The 22,751-nt window shown below is 43.8% G+C and overlaps 1 protein-coding gene across 3 annotated transcripts in view; it reads left to right on the top strand.

Annotated features, from left to right (window-relative positions):
* The window catches only part of PPFIA4 (PTPRF interacting protein alpha 4), a 3,167,227-nt gene that overhangs the window by 1,490,825 nt on the left and 1,653,651 nt on the right, over positions 1-22,751 (top strand). The gene's annotated exons all lie outside the window — the stretch shown is intronic.

The following is a 22,751-nucleotide window of genomic DNA, read 5'->3' as shown; positions in this document are numbered from 1 at the left end:
TTGGCAACTATAACCTGATTTAACGGTATTGCATTGATGCAGAAAAGGTATGAGCCATCCTCAGCCAAATGCCCTGTTACTGGTTTTACTCTATTCCATCTTATCCTGTTCACAAATTGATCAAATTAATGTATCCATTCAGGCAAAGCCATCCATCCACATTAGCATAATTTACCCAACCCCAACCCACCCCCAAAAATCACATCCACTCAACGCACAGACTCATTCAACCTAGCACACCAACAATTGACATCCAGCCAACTCAGATACATCCATCCATTTGCTTAGGTAAACTAGTAAATGTGGCTTTGCTGCAAAGATGGCAGGTGACTACCAATAGATGCCATTGTCTGCAGGCCAGTAGAAAGTGATTGAGATGAGGAACCATGCTGGATGGATAATGCATCCCCAGGAACACCAGATGACAGGGAAGAATGTGAAATTCTCACCCACGGAAATGTCGGCCAGACTTACTAACTTCATAGTCCAACCAGATGTCAAGGAGACCTCGACCTTCTGGACTACAGGAGTAGAAAGTCAACAGTAAGATCTGACCTTGTCATCTCAGATTAGACATTCTGGTCACTTTGGGGTATACCCGAAGGTGACGCTCATTTTAGCAGGAGAATGATTCCTGCCAGAAGTATTCATTATGCCAATCTACTGCAAGAGTTGCTATAAGTGGCGGACCTCAAAAATGTCAATCATTGGTTGATTCATAGTAATGATAAAGGACTGCCTGGTACAGGTGCTGAAAAGGGAAAGTACTATAAACTGCAATCATGGCAAGAAGAAGAAAGGAAACCTAGAACTCATGGGGACAGGTGTAGACAACTGAGCCTAGTATCCCTAAAGATGGCACTAAGAGAAACTTCCATCTCTTGTTGTGGTTGGTAATATTATGGTGTGGGCCTTTAGACTTTTGAGATCCTTGAGGTACATCATGATGTGACATGTAGTGTCTTTAGGTGAATATCTGTGCATTTGTACTTGAAAACTAATTGAAGCACAAGTCCTATACTCAGAACAGGACGTTGGTAAGAATGGATGCACTTGGTTCCTTCTCACACTGATTGTGTTCTACCCAGTGGACTTTGGGGGTGCACGTGGTGTTGGCATGTGTGCACCATTTGGGCTTGGTGCTGGTTGTCCACACTGGGCTGTTTGAAGAGGCTCAGGGTGTCTGTCACACATAAGACGCAATAGTACATATTGGCCAGCAAGAATGTTAGGCTTGCATGGTCATGTATTCCTTTTGGAATAGCCATTCTTTTTTTATATTTGTTTTTACTTTTTATGGCAGAACCTTTCCCTACCTGAAACAGTGTTTTTCGGCCTTCATGAAGGCAGACGTTACGGGAACAATGATACCTCTAAACGAAACTCGAGTTGGCCTGCACAAGTGGATTTTGTAATTTCTACTACATTTTTGCAATCAACAAATGGTTGTGCTCGACTGCTGAAGGATTCCACCACAGGCTTGAAAAAGTTATATTTGTTTTCTCACAGCTTTTAGCTGAATCTGAATAGGACTAGACACTGTCACCAATATTTATTGTATTCTGTTTTGTTCTTGTATTTTTCTTTCTGTATACATTGTATGTTGTTGTTTATGTATGATTGACACATGGGTTATGTATGGGTAGGGTTGTGTATTGTGTTTTTAGGTTGCATTTTTATGGATGTTTCAATGTTTTTTTTAACCAGTTTCATGTATTCTGTTTCATTCAATGATTTCAATATTGTCTTCATATTTCCTGTGGCTTTTTAACTAGACTGGTATGCAAAGGGCTCTATGTGTTTGTTGGTTATCAAGCTCCAAATGAGGCATTAAAAACACTTAAGGATGCTTAATATGCCAAATTCAACCAAAACATAAATCATGTACCCATATACTCTGGACATCACATGTCTCCTACTTCTTAAACATAACTGGAAAGTTGCATGGTTTTTGGTGGTCCAAACTACAAATTATTCATGTTAAGCACTTTTCTTAGGGCACCTCATGGCGCTTAATATGCCAAATTGAGACAAAACATAGGGCCTCATTAGGAGTTTAGCGATATCTCAGCGGTAAATCGGCTGAGATACCACCAAATGGATCCACCGTCGCTGCCACTTGGACCAGTTTGAATTACCTTGGATTACGCGTTGCAGTATGGTGGTTTTTGTTCTATCATTTGATTGACAGGGTTTTTTCCACTGAGTTTTTTTGCAGCTGATTTTAGGCCGAAAAAACTCATGGAATGTCTTTTTTTTTTTTGTACCTCTTCCCAAATTTTCCAATAATTTTTGTCAGCCAAAGATCGGTGGAAAAAAAAACTCGGTGAAAAAATCACTTGCGGATCAAGGAATGTCATACCGTGGTGTTAGTCCCCATTTATGGAGTCCATAGGACTGCAGGTGGATTTTTGGCAGAATCAACACTGGTGGTAATTCTGCTGAAATAGCTGTTTTTGGGGGTAAGGTGGAGGGGTTAGCTCAGCTATTTTGCTGGAGGTTTTACCTTCACCGTACCTCCTACACCATAGTTCGGCGGTGCGGTACTGCAGCGGTAATTCAGTGCTAACTGTTACCACTGCATTACCACTGTTTTTGGCCACACCGCGGAACCCATAATGAGGCCCATAATCCTTTACTCAGAACTCTCCACATTACATGTGTCCTACTTCCTAGGCATAACTGGACAGTGCCATTTCCTATGGCTCAACCTCCAAGTGGTGCACGTTAAGAACGTTTATAAGAACATTTCTTAGAGCACCTGTTTGTTAATGTGGCAAATTGTACGACAACACAAGTCATTTAACAAGACATTTTGGACATCGTTCCTACTTCCTAAACTTAACTGGAAAGTTCTATGGTTTTTGGTGGTCCATCCTACACATTAGTCATGTTAAGCACTTTTCTTAGAGCACTTCATTTTCCTAATGTTCCATTCATGATTTTTTGTTGCTCATCCTCCAAATGCACGATAAGCACTTCCCGTAGAACACGGACTGTTGCTCAGTGCCCCACCCTAATTGTGACAAAACATAAATCGTTTGCTAAGACACTGCGCATTGCCTGCTTTCTTCTTCCTGTGCATACCTGCAAAGTTCCACTGTTTTTGGTGATCCAAACTGCACATTATTAATGTTAAGCAATGTTATTAGAACAGTTGCTGATGCTTAATGTGCTCTGTTTAGCCAATGCATACGTCATTTTGTACTCCCTAAACCTTCATTGAAGAATTAATGGTTTTGGTGGCCCAGAAGGTGTTCTCTTCATGAGATGGGCTTTCAGACTACACATGAGTGACTTTTCTCCCTTTAATGGGATAAAGAGTTGTCAAAACAAACTTTTTGTTGCAGCGAGGGGTCATGATGCCCATGCCATGTGGTTAAAAAAAAAAAAATGCAAGTCGAGGCCACTTTTTTAAGCGATGACCTGAGACTGAGCAGCAAGCTCATTGTTCAAAATGTGCATTATAACACTTGCACTAGTCACTCTTACATTCAAGGCGATCAACAAGTGAGCGCCATGAAAGACCAATTCTGCAGCCGCCTTAGATTCCTGGAGGATCAGCTAAATAGGTGCAGAGATAAGTTTCAAAATGCTAACTTGTTACAGCTGGACAATCCAGCCTGTGTATTTGTAGGTTAACTAAAAAGCATTGACTTCATGGTACGTTAAAGAACTTCAAATGCAAAAAGGCAATGTAAAAAAAGAAAAAACATCCTTTTTTCGGTACAAGTAGTTTCAGTTGGAGCAGTTTTGAATGCCATTCCATAAACCACACAGGCCTGACGCAAAATCAATATGTTAGCAATAGGAAGAATAAATACAGTGACAAGAAAGAAAATAATTTCCGTTGGGTTGGCGCCTTTGGGGTTTATATATTTATAATAGATAATGTTTTCTAAACATATGACAATGGGGGATTTTCCTGGTTCTATCATTGAATTTACATATAATAAGTCTCACTGTGAAATTCACTCATCTCTGTGGGTATTCCGTGCTGCCATACCAAAGGGTAACATGTCTGTGATTACAGAACACCTTTTGGCCCACAAGTAAACTAAAGGCTGTAACGTAAAGAGAGAGAGAGAGAGGGAGTGCGTGCGTGTGTTTGTGCACAAGCGCATACTACCATCAGCCTCCATTGATCTGTGGCATGCAGATTATCAAGATGGCAACATGTTCATCTTCACCAGTAGCCAGTGGGGGAGCTAAAAGCCTAAATGGCCACTTAAGTTTGCTTTGCCAGTCGCTGCAGGGCTCTCCCCCCCTCCTCCTCTACACATTTGTGTTTGGTGGAAGCAAGGTGTGGCATTTCAGTGGAAAGTATGTTGAAAAGCCCAATTCTGGCCCTGGGTGCCTGGTTTTGCCTGGTTTTGTTTGCGATGATAAATCTGACAATTTATGACCTTTTAAGAAAATATTTGTTAAGATTAGTTAACTCCACCTGCTATACCGCGATAACCATCATATACCGTCATTTGGCAAGATGATTATAATACCACCATAAAACTAATACTGTGACACCACATGTAATTAATAATATCCCCAAAGGCGAGTATATTAGAGCAAAAAGAAACTGTTCAGATAATACTGACTTTGAGTCAGAAAAAGTGTTGATTTGTGGGAGATTTAGATCACAGGGCTACAGGAGCCCATTACTGAACAAAGCTGAACAAGAAGTGTTGAGTATGACGAGAGCAGAATTACTGACACCGAGAAAAAGATGTGGGAACATGCAAGTGAATAAATTAAGATTGATTACTCGGTATAATGCTAACAGCAACAATATTTACACAATTTTGAAACGTCATTGGCATTTGCTCCATTTGGCTCAAGACATAGCTAAATTGCTAGAGCCCAACCCTGGGATTAGCTTTATCAAAGACACAACACTTAAAAATACCATATGTCCAACATTTATGCCGAACGTAATAGGGGGTGATACATGGTTAACTCATGGTCGACCTAATGGGTTCCACAAATGTGGGGGTTGCAACATGTGCATAAATGCAATGGAAACAGCCTCACTAGATTTCGGAGCATTGGGTAAACAGGTTGTCAACTCATTCATTAATTGTAACACCAAATTTGTAGTTTATTGCATTACTTGTATATGCGGTTTGCGGTGTCCAGTCATTTGGTCGACTGAAAACTGGTCGAATGACATTTGGTCGACGCAATTTGGTCGAAAATCAAATGGTCGAATTTTTTTGTTTATTTATATATTTATTTTTCGGGTTTTCGTTTTTTAAAAAAAGGGGTTTTTAGAAAAAAAAAGGGGGGTTGGGGGGGGGACCCCCTCCCCCCAAATAAATAAAAAAAGGGGTGAAAATAATAAAAAAAAAAATTCGACCATTTGGTTTTCGACCAAATTGGTTCGACCATTTGTCTGGTCGACCAATTTTTTTCGACCAAATGTCTGGTAACCGCGGTTTGCGCTACATTGGCAGCACTTTCAGGCCTCTGAAAATTCGGATTAGAGAACATCTATTGTCGATTTCTAATCAAAAGACCAAATATCCCTTAGCAACACATTGGCAATCAGTTCACCAACAATTACTTGTATATGCGGTTTGCGGTGTCCAGTCATTTGGTCGACTGAAAACTGGTCGAATGACATTTGGTCGACGCAATTTGGTCGAAAATCAAATGGTCGAATTTTTTTGTTTATTTATATATTTATTTTTCGGGTTTTCGTTTTTTAAAAAAAGGGGTTTTTAGAAAAAAAAAGGGGGGTTGGGGGGGGACCCCCTCCCCCCAAATAAATAAAAAAAGGGGTGAAAATAATAAAAAAAAATTCGACCATTTGGTTTTCGACCAAATTGGTTCGACCATTTGTCTGGTCGACCAATTTTTTTCGACCAAATGTCTGGTAACCGCGGTTTGCGCTACATTGGCAGCACTTTCAGGCCTCTGAAAATTCGGATTAGAGAACATCTATTGTCGATTTCTAATCAAAAGACCAAATATCCCTTAGCAACACATTGGCAATCAGTTCACCAACTGGATGAGAAAAAGGATATTCGATTCACTGGAATAGCTCCGGCAAGCCTCTCACAAGGGGGCGGGGGCAACCTTGAACAAAAACTAAGACAACTTGAGGCAAGACTAATCTGTAAATATAGAGCAGTGACCAGGGGCCTAAATTCAGACCATGAATTCCATGTATTCCTCTAGGATATAGTGCAGATACTGCACGTTATCATGTTTAGAGTGTTGTGATGAACTGCGACTCGGACATGGTGGGGAACGAAGCCGTGGTTTAGATGATAATAAATACTAACAACCTTATCCATGAACTTTGATCCATATGTATATAAACAGATCAAATTCTAGTGACCAAGTAGACTTTACAAAGATTAATGAAAGAGCAGAGTCTGTAAGGATATTACATATAGTTTTCGTGATGGAGACAATTATGAGAAATGCTGCAATCTATATTAACTCGTGCTCACCAGCATTAAGGAGCTAATCGTGATGTCTCAAGATTGTGTGTCGTTTTGACTAAGGTTAACAAAACCAATTGATCTCTTGTGTTTCAAAATTGGGACACTGTTGCCGGTTGATTATGACTTAGAACATATGCTGCTGTCTCTTGAGCGGCTAGTGTTACACCATTCTATTATCCTACACCAATAATTATATGGTGCACAGCAAGCGTAGTATTTTAACTCTTAATGTAGGAGAGTTCATATTATCAGGTCCGGATTATTTATCACACTAAACACAATAAGTTTGGGGTCATTGTACTTTAATGTGTATTGCGCTTAGGTGATTTGTATCTTTTGGTTTGCATGACTCTCAGATTTCAATTGGATCTCGTACGCGACCTCTGCGGTACGGGATATTCAACCAAGATGGTGGTTTGAGTTAGTCAAGTAACAGTGTAGCTTCAAACAGTATAGTGTTAATATATAGATGGGTTGTATACGGCGGCTTGCTCTCCCTGAAATCAGTCCGACACCGAAAGGCTGGTAAATAGGAACACTGCTACTTTTTCTACGGTCCCTGAAGGGTGCTAGAGAGAATCAAGGATAGTGAAGTAGTTCATTAACTAATTGGATATGTGTACGGCACTATTCATCTTTGTCTCCTTTGATATAATGGGCACTTGGTCAAATTGGATGACAACATTGACGCTTGGAATCTGATCGTGATCGTATGAATAATGTCGGGATGATGCATGTTACAGACAGTGGTTATCAAGATTTATCGCAATCACAGCTGCAAGAGACTCGAATGTATTTATATATCGTATTGGGGCCAATCTATACCAGCACGTGATGAGTGTAAGTGGCTGCACCTAATATTATTTATTGCATTCTCTCTTTTGATTGACAGACGGTTGTTTGAATATATTTCTTGCGATCAGCTAAAATTGGTAACTTAGTGGCTGAAGCTAATGGACTAATTCTGTTTAATATTATAATGACTTGAATGTTGCAAGGGGCAGTCTGGACAGAGGCTTAATGTTATCTGCATTTGCCTTTTAGTGACACAAGCAAACCAGACAAGTGTAATTGGTAATTATACTAAGAATTTGTTCTGTTTAAGATATAGAGGTGGTGTGACACGCCGCATTTTTGCTCAGACATAATATATATTTATCAGCATATTATTCAATTTGACTTATTTGTTTTCCTTTACCTTTTTCTCTTTACAATTTCTCCCCAAACGTGTTATCTATTTGTATTGTTGACTATTACATGTTTAACTGGTGCTTTATGAATGGATTGTGACAATGGATGTACATACATGGTTTCTTTTGTGTTGTGCCATTTTTCGATGCACTTTGTTTTTGAAGCCTATGGTGGCTTTTTCTTTTGTGACCTTGACTATCCACAACTATTACTAATGTTTTCAATGTGACATGTTCTATATGTCTCAGCCTCAGAAGAAGAGCCAAGTCTCGAAACATGTGTCAGGCTGATATGGTCAACTATTAAAAGATGCAGAATTGTGCATACAAAATTACATTGTTTGGCGCAGTGTGATTGTATAACCTCATCTAATATCTAACATCGGTATTAGTTAGTAGGTCAATGGCACAATCATCTCTTCGATGAGGGGGTAATTCATTAAACTCTTTATTGGAGAAGACGTCTCGAAAGCTATGGTAACATTCCGGTTATAGCTGTAGTGTAGCGATGTCATGGCCACAGGCCCAAGAACACAAAAACCACACCACCTAGTGATGGGAGAAATGGGTCACTTGACTAACTTATGTCCCTTTGGGACCCATAAACACAGGGGCCCTGGCTGGACTCATTCCTGGCGCCTTTGGTGCCAGGCTTATATAGAGACGTGAGAAGGAACACTTTATTTCAGTGCAGGAGTGCTTTTACTTTATTTCAGTGCAGGAGTGCTTTTATTTTACAAGCACTTTCCTGGAGCTGATACATCCTCATGTGCTGACTCATCAGGTGTGGCTCCCTAGGCCTGGTCTTCATGTGCTGACTCATCGGGTGTGGCAGGGTGTGACAGGGTGTGGCAGGCAGGCTGAACCTGGTGGGCTTGGCTTCAGAAGCTCAGCTATATAGACTGCCCCATCCTTAAGGCTGGTGCTTCGCGTTACTGTGCACTCGTGTGCAGCGTGACCCTCACCGCTGCTTGGACCAGTTTACTTACCTTTACCAGGAGTTCTCCTGCATACTCACCTCCAGGAAACCGGTGCTTCATCGCTTCATCTGCAGACTCATCTCATGACATCCAGTGATCTTGATCCCGACAGCGCAGCACCGCGCTCCGCATCCACGAACTCGGACCCTATGAAGAAGAAGAAAGACTAAGTTAGAACATCCATCCTAGGGCCGAGCCGCATTTGAACCCCACACACCCCCTAGTTACCAACTTATCAGCTACTGTACTGCTGCGGCTTCGTTCCTCATTCCCTCCGGCTGCTGCCTTAAGCTCCGCAGCTTCTGCCGGGCCAGCAACATCACCTGCAAAAGAAGAAAGCAAAAGAGCAAACATCAAAGGTGGAACAGACAGCAATACAAGACAACAAACTTTACCATAAAACAAAAACAAATGAGGAAAGACAAAGGCAAACAGGAACACTTACTTGAAGTATAGTGGCTTAGTCACAGCAGGACTGGACTACCACGTGCAAGGGACCAGTGAAGGGACTTGGTCCAGATCATACAAGCGCCACTGCCAGATGCAGCTGGACGGAGGGCTCGCCAAAACTAATCAACAGGTGAGCTTTCCAGGGACAGCGCATCCCATGGGTACCACGGTTTGGGAGAAGGGGTCTTGAAAGGGATCAGGCGCACAAGCTGGCATACTCACATCCCCTATTCTCCATGCAGGCGCAGTCCAGAGCAGCCTCGCCTATTACCACCAGTCACCACACAAGCGCAGAGGGTGAAGTCTGACCCGAGCGACCTCACCCCCGGGAGGCCTGCAACCGTGCCCCAATGCCTCCGCAGAGACCAGGTGAGCATAACGAGAGATGACATTGTTGGCTGGATCAGTATTCTGGTTTTGCGTAATGGAATGAAAGCCCACAGCTCCTTGTTGAAGACATGATTATCCAAAGTGTTCAGACCCCAAAAAGAGAGTTCCTGACTTCCAGTGATGTGAGGGTTGTGTTTTATTAACCCAGGAAGTCCTAATATCAATGGACAATGCGTAGCTTTAATCAAATCAAAACAAAGCTGTTATGAATGGGAGGAAATGGACATAGTAAGACTTGTTGTTTGTTCCTTAATAGGCCCTGAAGTCAGTGGTGTGCCAGCCACACCTTCTACAGTGACAGAAATGGCATTCTTGGCAGATGGGACTTTGTTCTGCAAAGCCTATTCAGCGTCCATGAGAAGACCAGACCAGCGGCTCATAGTCAATGAGGGTAGCAATATCTATCAATGTCTTGTCAAAAAAACATAAACCTTTAGGACACCATTGCATTAGGATTATGGATACATCCCAGGGAACCTTTCTGAGCTAGCCCATCCATAGTTCCCTTCACAGATGGGTGGAGGCGTTTCCCAAACGCCAAGGAGGAGTAAGTGGACAATCCTTTAGGACTTATGTTTTGGATCCGCAATACATACACAGACCTAAAGTCCTTCTGCGGTTACATTCCTCTCAGGTTACTAGCCATGCCCAGTTGCATTGGTTCTTCTTCATCGGTGGATCTTTGTATATTATGATGGTCGAAAGTTAGGGTGATGTGGTATTCTTGAAACCTCATCTTTAAGATCTATGAAATATAGTGGGCCAGACCGTTACAAAGGCCATTTGTTTGAACTGAGCAATATACTTTAGGATGTTCATTCTTCCTTGCTTTAAGTCCAGTAATGTATCTTTTGCGGAAACAACCGATTCTGTGAGACCAAACACAGCCTGTAAGTTATTCACAAAGCCAGGATGAGAAACCAGTTACTGATTGTTCATGACCACCAGTGGTGTTGCCCAAGCAAGGGCATTTCCAGTCAAATTAGATATCATAAAGCTCACCTTTGAGCGTAATGTGGGAAAAAATGATGACTTTAGGGTAAACTGGACCAAACACGCATCAATAAACTTTTTAAGTCTTTGTGGGTTGCCATCATATTTCCCTGCGGCCAAGGGACCTGGAGGAAGGTCTGTTTAAGGTTGTGTAACCAATTGCATTAGCATGGTATTTTCAGTCTTTAGGTTCTGGACTTCCACATTTAAAGATTGGACTACTGAGACCAACTGTTGAATGTGTTGATCCATCCATTTTGGTTTAGGGCGTCGCTATCTCTGAGGTTCTACCTACAGTTTGTCGTAGAGATGTTTGAGATGTTTTAGGGAGAGTCCCGCCAGGTATCCAGAGGACTGATGGGAAAACAGAGCTCTGTGCACTCTGTGGCAAACACCCTCGGGGAAACCCTCTTGGGAAAAAAAAAAAACTGAATGCAGGAAACAGGTGGCTTCAAGGAGAACTGCCTTTGTCCAATAGGTTGGCATACAGAGATCATCCGTAGTGCACCACAATAATCCAAGCTTTCTTAGATGGTAGAAAAGCTTTCTGCAAATTGATGAGTTGATGAATGGAAGTCCAAATCAAAGCACCCTCTGACAGATTGGAATTCCCCCAAGATGCCTGTAAAGCGGTCCAGAGAGAAAAAGAAGAAAGGCAGGAAAACAAAACAGCAAGCTGTAGGAACACAAGAATAAAGGTAAGACCAGGAGAATAAGCACTAAATGAAATTATAATGAAGGAATACAGAAAAGAGTGGAACGGAAAGTGCCTAGGGCGGCAAAATATGTAGAGAAGAGTTACATGGAATGAATCCCCAGCGGAGTGCTGGAAGTGGAAAGAAGTTACACAGAAGAGTGTGAAGCACTGCACCAGCGTGGCGGTTCCTAGGGTTGGAAAAGATTTCAAGCAGTGCCTCAAGAGATGGTTGCAGAGATGGAAACCACACAAGCACAGAAGAAAAAGAAAACGTAGCTTGCCCTGAATGGGAAAGGAGAAGAGAAACAAATGCAGAGGCGTCTACTATGGCAGTGCTGAGAAAGGGTAGACTAGATTGCCGAACCGCCAAAAGAAGAGAAAGTGTCAGAAACGTAGTGGAAGAGCTACTGAGAAAGAAAAAAATGTCAGGACCTCATTTAAATTTCAAAGAACGCGAAGAAATGCACAAGGTGTAAGGAGCGAAGGTACAAAGTAGTGACGCAGAGAACTAGCTTGCATTGCGGTTTAAGTTACACTGGAGTTGGACGAGGTTGTTCCGGGCACCATGTTGGAAAAGAGCTAGAATGCTCACACAAAAGTGGCATGTAAGAGTCGCCCTCTTGCTGTAATGTTTGAACGGAATTGATGACCATTCATCCATTTGTTCCACAGGGAACAAGGTGTTTTCATCCTAACATGTAAACCTCACTTGCTTTTGGTAGGACTGGTAGGCAAATATTTTGATTTTTCAGCGATGCTTTCCAGCACTGATTCAACTTTACAGAGTTTAAATTCAGTCATTTGTTCCCTGAAAATAGTCATTTTACTGAAAAGAAGCACACTTATCAAGATATAAAACTGTTCAAATGAATGCAACCTTTTATAAATATGAACACGTCAGCAAATGGAACTTTCCAATTATGCTTAGGAAGTAGGAAACAAGCAATTTGCAGAATATCTTGGTAAGATATGTATTCAGGAGGCAAGCAGCAAACTTTGCTTGTTCGGCATTTTTGGACTTTGTGAAGTTCTGCGGGTTCCTCGCTCAACATATACACTCGGTGGTCCCACCTCCAGGCAGCGCTGGTTCTGCACGGAACTGGCAGCGTATGCTTTGCAAGTCTCTTACCCAGGTGATTGACTTTACATCAGCTGGTCTCTCTTTGCAGGTGAGAATTGAAATGTCTTTATATGTGTTTCTGTAATGAGAGATGATGTTCCGCTGACTACAAGACTTCAAAATTGATTTGGGGGTCAGCATTAATGTTAGACAGTAAAAAAAGCTTTATCAACTGGACAACCTCTTCCGAACCCGTATAGGCAGAGCACACTGGATTTGGAGAAAATCTAAAGACTGTGGTCCTCAATACAAGTTTCCCATAACAATGCAGGTGATTCACCAATCCGGTAGCACTGTTACCAGCTCCTGTGCAGCGGAATCACTGGCATATCCCATCTCTGTGGGCACACGCATCCGGCAAATCCCCAAATGGTAACACCAGCATTATGGTAATAGATGAGAAAATGAGAAATGACGGTGCCACCATAGTACATTTCTGGTAACAGCAGATCCATCCCCATAATGCCAGAAACACCTGTTTGGTCCAGTTTACACTAAAGTCATCATTTTTTCCCACGGCACGCTCAAAGGTGAGCTTTATGATATCTACCATTAGCCACAGTTACATTATTCATCGAGTGCCTTAGTTTCTATTCAATCTGCTCAACCTTGTCTGCCTTGGGCATCGATCCTTTATAAATACAAATGCCAATACCCTGTACTCTGTTGCTTACGACCATTGCGCACTGATACTACATCTGCATGCTAGCACTGCTATGCCTTGCATCCCTCCAAGACCTACAGCATCTTGATGCTGCCTAAGTGCATTTTTACCCTATTTGTGCATTGCCGATTTTCGGGTGCGACATCTGTGCACTTTAGCCTACCTGTGATGCCCCTAATATAGGAGCTGCCCTATGCTGCTGCTTAATTGTGATGCCCTGTGATGCCTCTAATCTAGGTGCTGCCATGTGTATTGTAGCCCACCTCTGATGCCCAAATCTAGATGCTGCCCTGTGCATTAGCTTAACTGTGATGCCTTGTGATGCCTCTAATCTAGGTGCTGCTATGTGTATTGTAGCCTACCTCTGATGCCTAAATCCAAATGCTGCCCTGTGCACTTAAGCTTAACTGTGTTGCCTGTGATGCCCTTTTGAAGTATATAGGCATGCTAGTCCTAATCAAGACTGCCAAACTTTGGTGCTAAAGCATCAGCATAATTGTATCTCAGTCCCTACTGGATCAGCTTAATATACCTGCCACTGTGTCATTTTCGCCCAACATGCGCACTCTACAGACTTGCCTCCTATATACATCCTGGTCCCTAGTCTGGACCATTCTAACCATCACCACAATAATGGCCCTCACCAACACTACCCCATGCAATCTGCAAGAGAGAAACTTGCGACTTAGAGCTAGGTTGCCACGACTTTATGACATCAAAAACAAAAGAACCAGTCCACCAGTCCCTACACGCACCTCCATTGCCACTAATCCTGACCTCCTAGCCTCAGCGACGGTAAATCGTCCGGAACCACAAGGTGACCCATATCACAAACAGAGGAGACCCAACTACCCTAGTCTAAGATTTGTCAAAGACACCACTACAACTCCAACATTATCAGGAGCCCTTATTAATGCTAGGTCCCTTATAGCACACAATACTGAAATAGCTGATTTACTGGCTATGGACAACTTAGATATCCTTGCTGTTTCTGAAACCTGGCTCCATGATGCAGCTGGCCCTGCCCTCATGACTGACATACAGGACAATTACAATATCCTAAGAGTCGACCGGCCCAACACTAGAGGAGGCGGCCTGGCCATCATGACCAAAACGCAGCTAGCTGCTAGACTTACCCCACACTCAGCAATCACATCGTGCGAACTTCTCTCAGCTAAAATACCGATCTCCAACAATAGCACACTAACGATACTCCTAGTGTACAGACCTCCAGGCCCACTAGGCAACTTTGAGGAAGACCTATCTCCACACTAATAGCATTAAAGACTCCACCCAGCTCCTTTTACTAGGTGACTTTAACCTGGGCTTTAACGACGTTGAGGACAAACAAGCCCAATCTATCCAATCCATTTTAGTCAATCATGACATTACCCAAAAAGTCCTAGCTCCTACACACATAAAAGGACGCACACTAGACTGCATAGCCAACCATAACTGTGACATCACCATCTCTAGTATTCTACCTCAAATATGGACGTACCACTATCTTATATGCTTTACAGCCAGCATAGAGCCTCCCAAACCTAACAAGAATAAAATAGCACCCCCAATGCCAACGAGAAGCAAAAAAGAAATCACCGCTGAAAAACTTCTCCCGCTACTTCTACCAGCTCTCACTGCCAGTTCCAGTGAATCTAACCCTAGCGAGTTAGTTGAGTCATTTAACAACACCATGACCAAAGCTCTGGACTTGATTGCCCCTATCAAATTCCATAAAAGTAAACAGGAAGTTAACCTTAACTCATGGTTCACCCCCCAACTTAAAGAAATGTGCATCCAAAAACGCAAACTCCAAGCTATCTGGAGGCACACTCCTTCTGCTGACAATAAAACCACACTTGCCAACTTTGCCAAAAGTTACAAGAAGGAAATAATTCAAACTAAAAAAGATTAATTCAACGAAAGAATCAGTAAAGCCAACTCGAACTCCAAACAACTCTTCACTATTCTCCGGGAATTGGAAAACCCAATTGCCCCTACAGACAATGTCCCCAAGGACAAACTTTGGTGCACCAGCACCCAAAATGCCCTAGCAAATAAAATCACAACCCTTCAATCTAAAATTGCTAAGAAAAAAGCCTCCTTGAGCCCTAGTGGAACTCAAACCACCCCACTGAAAGAGATACCCAGCACATCCACCCAAAGCAATTGTAAACCCTTCAGGTTTACTAACATCTCTATACTGGAAACTGAAAAGGTTATTCTATCCCTTAAACCATCCAACTGCCAAGGCGACAGTTGCCCTGCGCAAATCATCAAGGATACAGCCAGAGATTTAGCACCGTTCATCTCGAAACTAATCAACGCCTCCTTCAATACGAGTACTGTACCCACAAACCTTAAAGAATCTTGGGTACTGCCCCTACTCAAAAAACAGACACTTGACCCAGCAATCCCCACCAACTACAGGCCCATTTCTCCTTAAAATCATTGATAGAGTAGCCTACCTCCAGATCCAAAACTATCTGGAGTCACACCAGCTATTAGGTTCACGGCAATCTGGCTTCAGACCACTTCACGGTACTGAAACGGCCCTAATCGACCTCAAGACACAAATCGACGAGTTGAAGGATAAAGGTAGAACAGCTATGCTCCTCCTCCTTGACCTATCAGCGGCCTTTGACCTGGTGGATCATGCAGTATTATGCAACCACTTAGCGTCTGCCGCCCATTTCTCAAGTGAAGCTATAGCATGGGTACAATCCTTCCTAGCTAACCGTACGATGAGAGTGTTCTCCCCTGTAGCTGCAGCGGACCCAATCCATGTCACTTGTGGTGTCCCACAAGGCTCATGTGTCTCCCCAACAATGTATAATATCTTTACTAATCCACTCTTCGACACACTTGACAGATTAGGGGTAACCTATACTAATTATGCGGACGATACGCAGATTCTCATAGCACTATCAGGCAACTTTGTCGAAGACACAGCTCTAGTAAATAACATTTACCTCCTCATTCAGGCATGGATTGCCTCCCACGGCCTCTGTCTAAATGACGACAAAACTGAGATACTGATCTTGGGCTCCGACTCCACCCTAAAAAAACTTAGTGCCAATTATCGCAATTTCAACATAGATGGTAACACAATCAAGGTGGCAACTGAGGTAAAAACACTAGGCTTTTACCTTGATTCCTCTCTATCTCTCAAGAAACAAGTTAATACCTTGGCATCCTCTACAGCGTACACCTGTAAATTAATCGGGACCTGTAGGCCTTACCTCTCCAAAACTAACTGCATCACGCTAGCTAACGCATTAGTAATGTCAAAGCTGGACTATTGTAATGCCCTCTATGCAGGAGCTAATAAAACGATCATATCTAAAATCCAAATCCTTCAAAATAACGTTCTCAGAGCAGCCCTTGACATACCCCGTAGAGCACACATTTCCAACATCAGGAAAGACGACCACTGGCTAAAAATCAGCGACAAAGTCCTTCTCAAGACACTATCTCTCACCCACAAAGGGCTCAACAACACAGCACCCCCCTACATCTCGGCCAGACTGACCAGAAAATCATCCAGCCAACACACCAGAGCTACTAACCACTTGCTGCTAGAAACCCCTAGATTTAGACGATCCAAAGCGGGTGGAGCAAGCTTCCCTGTTAGAGCTTCCCACTGCATTGCCCACTGCATTGAGAGCAAACCTATCCTATTCCAGCTTTAGAAGTAAGGTAAAAAACTGGCTCTGGTCCAACGACAACTAGTTTTCTCTGTACCTAACTGTCGTGATACTCCTGAAATCCGGTTCAAAGACTATTTTGCCTCTACCCTTCTGCCTCTCTGTATACATGTACTCTTAACATTGTAACATGTTAGCTCTCATTTCAACTGCTTGCATTGACATGTATGTGCTGTACTGACATGTTTCTTATCCTCTGTATGTATGTAACCTAAGTTTAAGTAACCTTGTACCTGCTGCGCCCGGCTACCCCTGCGTTTTGTGCGCATTATCAAATAATAAACATAAACATAAACATAATTTGACTGGAAATGCCCTTGCTTGGGCAACACCCGACACGCGAAACAGCATCACCACAGGAACTGGAAGTGGGCTGCGGCCACTTTGGAAAATCCAATCCAATATAAATCAGGCATTTCCTGTTGCCATCCACACCCGATAACACTGACAGGATGTCTCGAAGCAACAAAAGTAGGCTGCCTGAAGTCCGGCTCCGGAAGACCCGCTTTTTGGATGCATAATTGACTGCCCTGACTGACCATATTGTGTTCAACGCTGAGGCACTGTTTGGATGGGACATCCACCACACCAAAAATGCTAGTACCTGTTCAGAAATGTCTATAGCAGGGTTGGTACTGGTGAGAATGAACAGGGTTATGTTACTGATCCCTGCGAAGATGGTAACGTGTTGATGGATCAGGATAGTGGAGAAGGTCTTTGGTACCATCCAGCAGTGGGGTAGGTGGGAGTTGATACCAAGCTGGGGGGGAAGAAATGCAAAAGTGAGTGGTTGAAAGGAATCAAAGGATCACTAACAGCAGTGGAAATGTTCATACATATATGGTGTTACTTTTGTTGAAGGCAGACTGGATGGTCATGATTTCAGGGTCACGGAAAATGAAGACAAGCTCTTTGCCCCCAGATAATCGTCTCTGGGAATGAGTACTATCTCCTGTGCTTGGTTCCCCCCCCACTGCAAGGAACTCATGGTGCAACAGTAACGACAAACGCAAGTGATCACAGTTCAAAGGTGTTCATTAAACCATATGCAGGTTGGAAAAACGCCTAATGTAAACCTAAATCTAAGATGGGAGCAAACGTCGACCATCAAATGAAAATAAGGCAGTCTTTTGACATCAAATAAAAAGGGCCTATACTAAGTAACCTAATGCCAAACCTTACAACTAATACAAAAGGGGTGTGGGAAGGTTTTCAAGAAAAGAAAGAAGTATTCACAAACAATATATCAGGATGCAGTGGCTTGGGTCTCCCGTCCCCACGTTTTGAGCACGAGGTAAGGTGATATCTTGGAGCACAGCACAAACTAGAGGTTTCCCAGCACAAGTCGATAGTTCCACTTGTAGCTATCAGGACCGTCGATGGCCAAGTTTTGTTTCCCTTGAAAGTCTCTTGCACTAAAGGACCTGACGTATTCAATAGAAAAACAAAAGTTCCTTCAGCAAAATGAAAATTAGTTTTTCTGGTTTTTCTTCACCCCTGACTCCCTCTCTTCTGGGTGCTGACCCTTGTTCCTCTTGGACTTGGGTGAACGGTTTTCCCCCCTCAGATCTTCCTCTTCCGGGTTTGGGTCCTAAAACAGTTCTTATCGATATCAAGGCCTCTGGGGTTATGGTCTCCCGCGGGCCTGATAGATTTACCAAGAAAACAGCAAACAAACACAACGTTCTGGTCTATGTATTTCTAGGGCGAGGAATTCACCCGTGGGTCCCCTCTTCCGGGCTCTGACCCTTTACAAATTGTGCTCCACAAATCAAATTTTTCCGTTTCTTCTCTTAAGGGACTATGGGTGATGGCTTCACCCCTGGATCTTCCTCCATCGGGTTCACTATGGTTTTCCGGCATTTGCTAATGGTGTCTTTTTAAACGGTTCCAGTGCACATCCCTCGGCCGCGTTCACTTTTGTCAACACACTGTTTCTTGGGACTTTAGACTTTGCCCCCTTCTCATCAGCATCCCTCTTCCGGGTTCACACTTGCCAACTTCCCCTTCACATTCACTTTCAATGTTTACAGGATTCACTTCCCTTGCTCTCTTTAAAGTTCATAGGTCAAAGGCTTTCGACTGTACAGCGATTTTGCTTGACCTCCTGTATGACCACTTTGACCTATCTTAGCAGCTCTCCTACGGCTTTCTAGTTTCTGTAGTTTTACTCCGATGGGGTTCGACCAGAGTTTCTCGGAGCAGCACCTATGTGGTGTCAGTCCCCTTCTGTAGCTGGTCTCTCCTTTACAATTTTACGGTTATTTGAACTTTTCTCACTTTGCCACTTTGTGACTTTCATTCACCACAGCCCGGTTCTTATCGGCTCTCCCCTCGACTCACTGGCTGTGATGAACGGCTTGGCTTTCCTCTTTACTGGAGTCAAGGCTGGTACCACTGAAGCAGGAATCTCCCTTCCTCCGTCTTATTGGTGTCGATGCGCTCCGTGTACCATTGACATCTGCTGCAGCACACTTGGGCTATTGTCCTCGGTCTTACATTTCTCTCAGTGGAGGATTCGCGTGGTTTTGTTGAAAAGGGCAAGGTCGTGTCTCTCCTCGTCAGCCTCTCGATATTTGCCACCTTTTTCCTCCTCTTGAACTGCCGGGTCTGGATAGCTGTCTCGTGGTGCAGTCTGCCTTGCTCGTACTGTGCTCTCTTGCTCCACCTTTTATCCCTGTGGGGAAAAGGAAGGGCTGTTAGTTGTGTGCGATTTAAGTCAATTTACGAACTTTGCCTGATCCTCGTGTCGGGATATGTTAGGTAAACAAATCTGGTGTTAGTCCGTTCTCTGGTGCGTCATGCGAAAGTGTTTGTGTCAGAAAAAGGGGTCGCAGGGCTTAGATTGTCAGATTGTCCTGTGGGATAGTATGGGGAAACTGCGTTGTATTGAATTACAACCCTCGTATTAGAGGGGTTTTTGGTGATCTCAGAAGGATGGGTTTTGTAGGGGTTTTGACATCAGTAGGAGGGTTTGTGAGGCACACGGAAATGTCTAGAATTATTAGTATGTAGTGAACAGAGGGAATCGTGGGATTGTTAGTGTTTTATCTGAGCAGATGGGGAGCTCGCAAATAGTGACTAGCGGGGCGTGGAAAAGAATGACTGGGTGTATGCGGGTAGGCAGGGCTGGTCTTAGACCATATTGCACCTCAGGCGGGAAGCATCATTGGCGCCCCCTCCCCGAAATGACAATAACAAAAATTGCATGTTACAAATGTTATAAATAGGGGCACTCATTAAAGAACTAGATGGAAATACAGCCACTCGATTTATAAGCACAATGTGTTTCCTTTCGATTGAGGTCCTGTTAAAAACAAGACTTGGCAAAGCCACTCAAGTCCTGTTTAAAACAAGCATTGGTAAAGCCAACATGTTTGGCTTGTGCAAAGGTTTTAAGCTTTTGCCAGCCACTACTATTAGATGCCCAGGTACTCACACCATTGCGCACCTTCTACCAACAAAGGGTAGTTAATACCACTACGGTTGTGCCTGGCAAGTGCCTTTCCCATGCCTACACAAAAGCCCAAACTGTTGGCATTGCCATTGCTTGTTGGAGTTGCCCTAGGCTGGCCTTGGACATGTCTCCTGCAAATGTGATTGACCCCTGCTCTGGAGCTGTCTCCTAATTGTTACTCTTTGGAAATGCGGGTGGGCATTAACACAACCCATTCTGAACTCTAAAAGCATTCCTTGAGGGCTATGTGGTGACACGCTGCAATGCATGCACAGGTAGCATATGGCATGGAGGTCTTTATGAAGTAATAAAAAGTCATATATATTTAATGGCGTAGTGGACCTTGAATTAGGGTGACCAGAAGACTCACGGTGTACCACTTCTCGGTCATGGACTTTAATTTAAGATACATTCTGAGATTTGCCTTGGTTACTGCATTGGAAGAAGTCCGACTTATGTTCTTGCTAAATTGTGATTTATAGAAAAGAAAGCATCAGACAATGGGTGCCTAGTGACATGGAGTCACCTAGGCACCCATTCCTATCCTGTATCCGTGGGTGGCACTAATTCTTGCATGTATTTGCCTAACACAGAATGGCCTCTAGTCACTGCCAGACGCTCGATATACGGTTGTGCGCCATTTGTAGCGTTGCCGGGTTGGGAGATGAAGCGAAGCAGTGGGAGACGTGTCTTTGTCCAGAAGGCCGGGTTTAATTGAGTCCAGCTGCTTGTTGAGGATTACACGCAAGGGCGCCAACCCCACAAGCTGCCCAACCGTTTGATGCTGTTTGTACAAGACCAAAGTGTTCTCTATGTAAATGAAATTGGGCTGCCCAGTGCCCACGTACTTTTAATCATTTGGGTTGGGCATGCAGCTTGGTGGTCAGTGTCACTACACTCACTGTACTACTGCATGCTGCTGTGCACTGTGTAGTGCACACATGTGTGTGTCTGCTGTCAGCCAGTCAGCAGAGCACTCAGCAACGGATGGGTTAAGCCTGACCAACCTGGCGATTGGAACTTATGCAAGAAATGTTGCGTTTACTAGAGGATCATGAAAGCAAGCATCCTGGGCTTGCAGACACCAGGTGCCCTGACAGCAGACTGGCTGACATTAGGCAGTGCTCTGCTCTCTCAATTAATGAGTCTTATGATTTCGTATTGTCATTGCAGCACTTTGCTTTTTATGTACAGTAGTACAGTTTATTAAAATAAAATTAAATGATGCACTGCAGCATTGGAGGAGTCAGACTACTGGCGCCCCGTAGAGGCTAACACCTCAGCCAGCCGCCTGCTATGCCTGACACAAAGACTGGCCCTGCGGCTAGATGACAGAAAAACAGGGATTCTGAGAAGTGCGGTTTGGAAGTGCAGCAGGGTTTGGGCTCCTAGGGTATTTACCGGATATGGAGAGGACATCGGGTTGGGATGGGAGAGATCTAATGGGAGGGAGGCAGATGTAATACAGCCTACAAAGGTTTCAAGGATCTCGCTCTCCTCCTGTACAATACTGCGTCTCCCTTGGGTTATTCCCTTGAGTACAACCCCAGGCTTCCCCATCTAGGTGAGCCTTTATCGCTCTTTCACCCCTAGAGTTGGGATCTGAGTGGATACGCTGTTCGTTGGCCACCTGAAAAAGGGTTTCTCGAGGTTCGCTGTGTGAGATACCCTCAGGTATTTCACACCACCCACTGTTTTGTAATAATCCTTAAACAAAACTTGTACCAAATGAAGAATACCTAACTGTGAAAACCTAGTGTTTTCCTAAATTTCCATGAAACTAGAATAAACTAGAATAAATGTGTGTGTAGCACTGCCGTTTGTTGGCCACCTCTACACATCTCCTGGAAGTAAGCTGTTGCAAAGACACTGAGGGTTTCCTTCTGGGCTCTTAAGTAGCGATGAACCAGAAGTTGTCTTTAGCACTTTCAGTTCACTGTCATGGTGATACCGGACTAGCGCCTGGCGGGCCGCCATCTTGAGGGCAGGTGCCATCCCAGACACCAGTCCCACAACACTCTGTGTCTCTGGTGTCCCCATGGTGCAGGAACCTGCAGGCATCGGACCTCCGACGTGAGCATGCGGAGTTCGGGGGGGTCGTAACTAGGGCATGGTATGGTTTTGTAGTAGTGGTCCCAACTTTCCAGTGCCACAAGTGGGCCATATGGCTGGAGGCGGCCAAAAAAGTCACAGCGGTCAAGTCTGTCCCCAAACTCCTAAGGACTGCCGCAAGAGGTTTGATGAATTGTGGCTGCGGGTGCACAACCTGCTGGGAGCCCACCATCGTAAGACAATGGCAACAGGAGGTGGGATGTCTCCCCCATCAGACTCATGCCATGGGAAGAGCGATGCAGTTCAATAATGCATTTGGAGGGCATTGAGGGAGTTGGAGGTGCAGAGGCTGGGGCAGGGACCAAAGGAGATGCTGGTGAGTACCACAAGCCACACCAGAATGCCCAGCACAACACAAACAGTGCACACACAACATATCTGGGCAATGTGCCCAAGGAAATGGATAGTAGGTGTGATATCAACATCTAAAGTCCCCATGGACACATAGATGACAGGGGAAGGAGCCAATGTAAGTCATGCGATACCATTGTACACAACAAGCATCCATGCACATAAGCACTTGTCATGTGCACCATGGCATG

Source organism: Ambystoma mexicanum, chromosome 13 (genome assembly GCF_040938575.1).
Source record: "Ambystoma mexicanum isolate Mex_15411 chromosome 13, UKY_AmexF1_1, whole genome shotgun sequence".
NCBI classification, from domain to species: domain Eukaryota; kingdom Metazoa; phylum Chordata; class Amphibia; order Caudata; family Ambystomatidae; genus Ambystoma; species Ambystoma mexicanum.
Note: the sequence above shows the minus strand (reverse complement) of the source record. Positions and strands in the feature narration are given on the sequence as shown.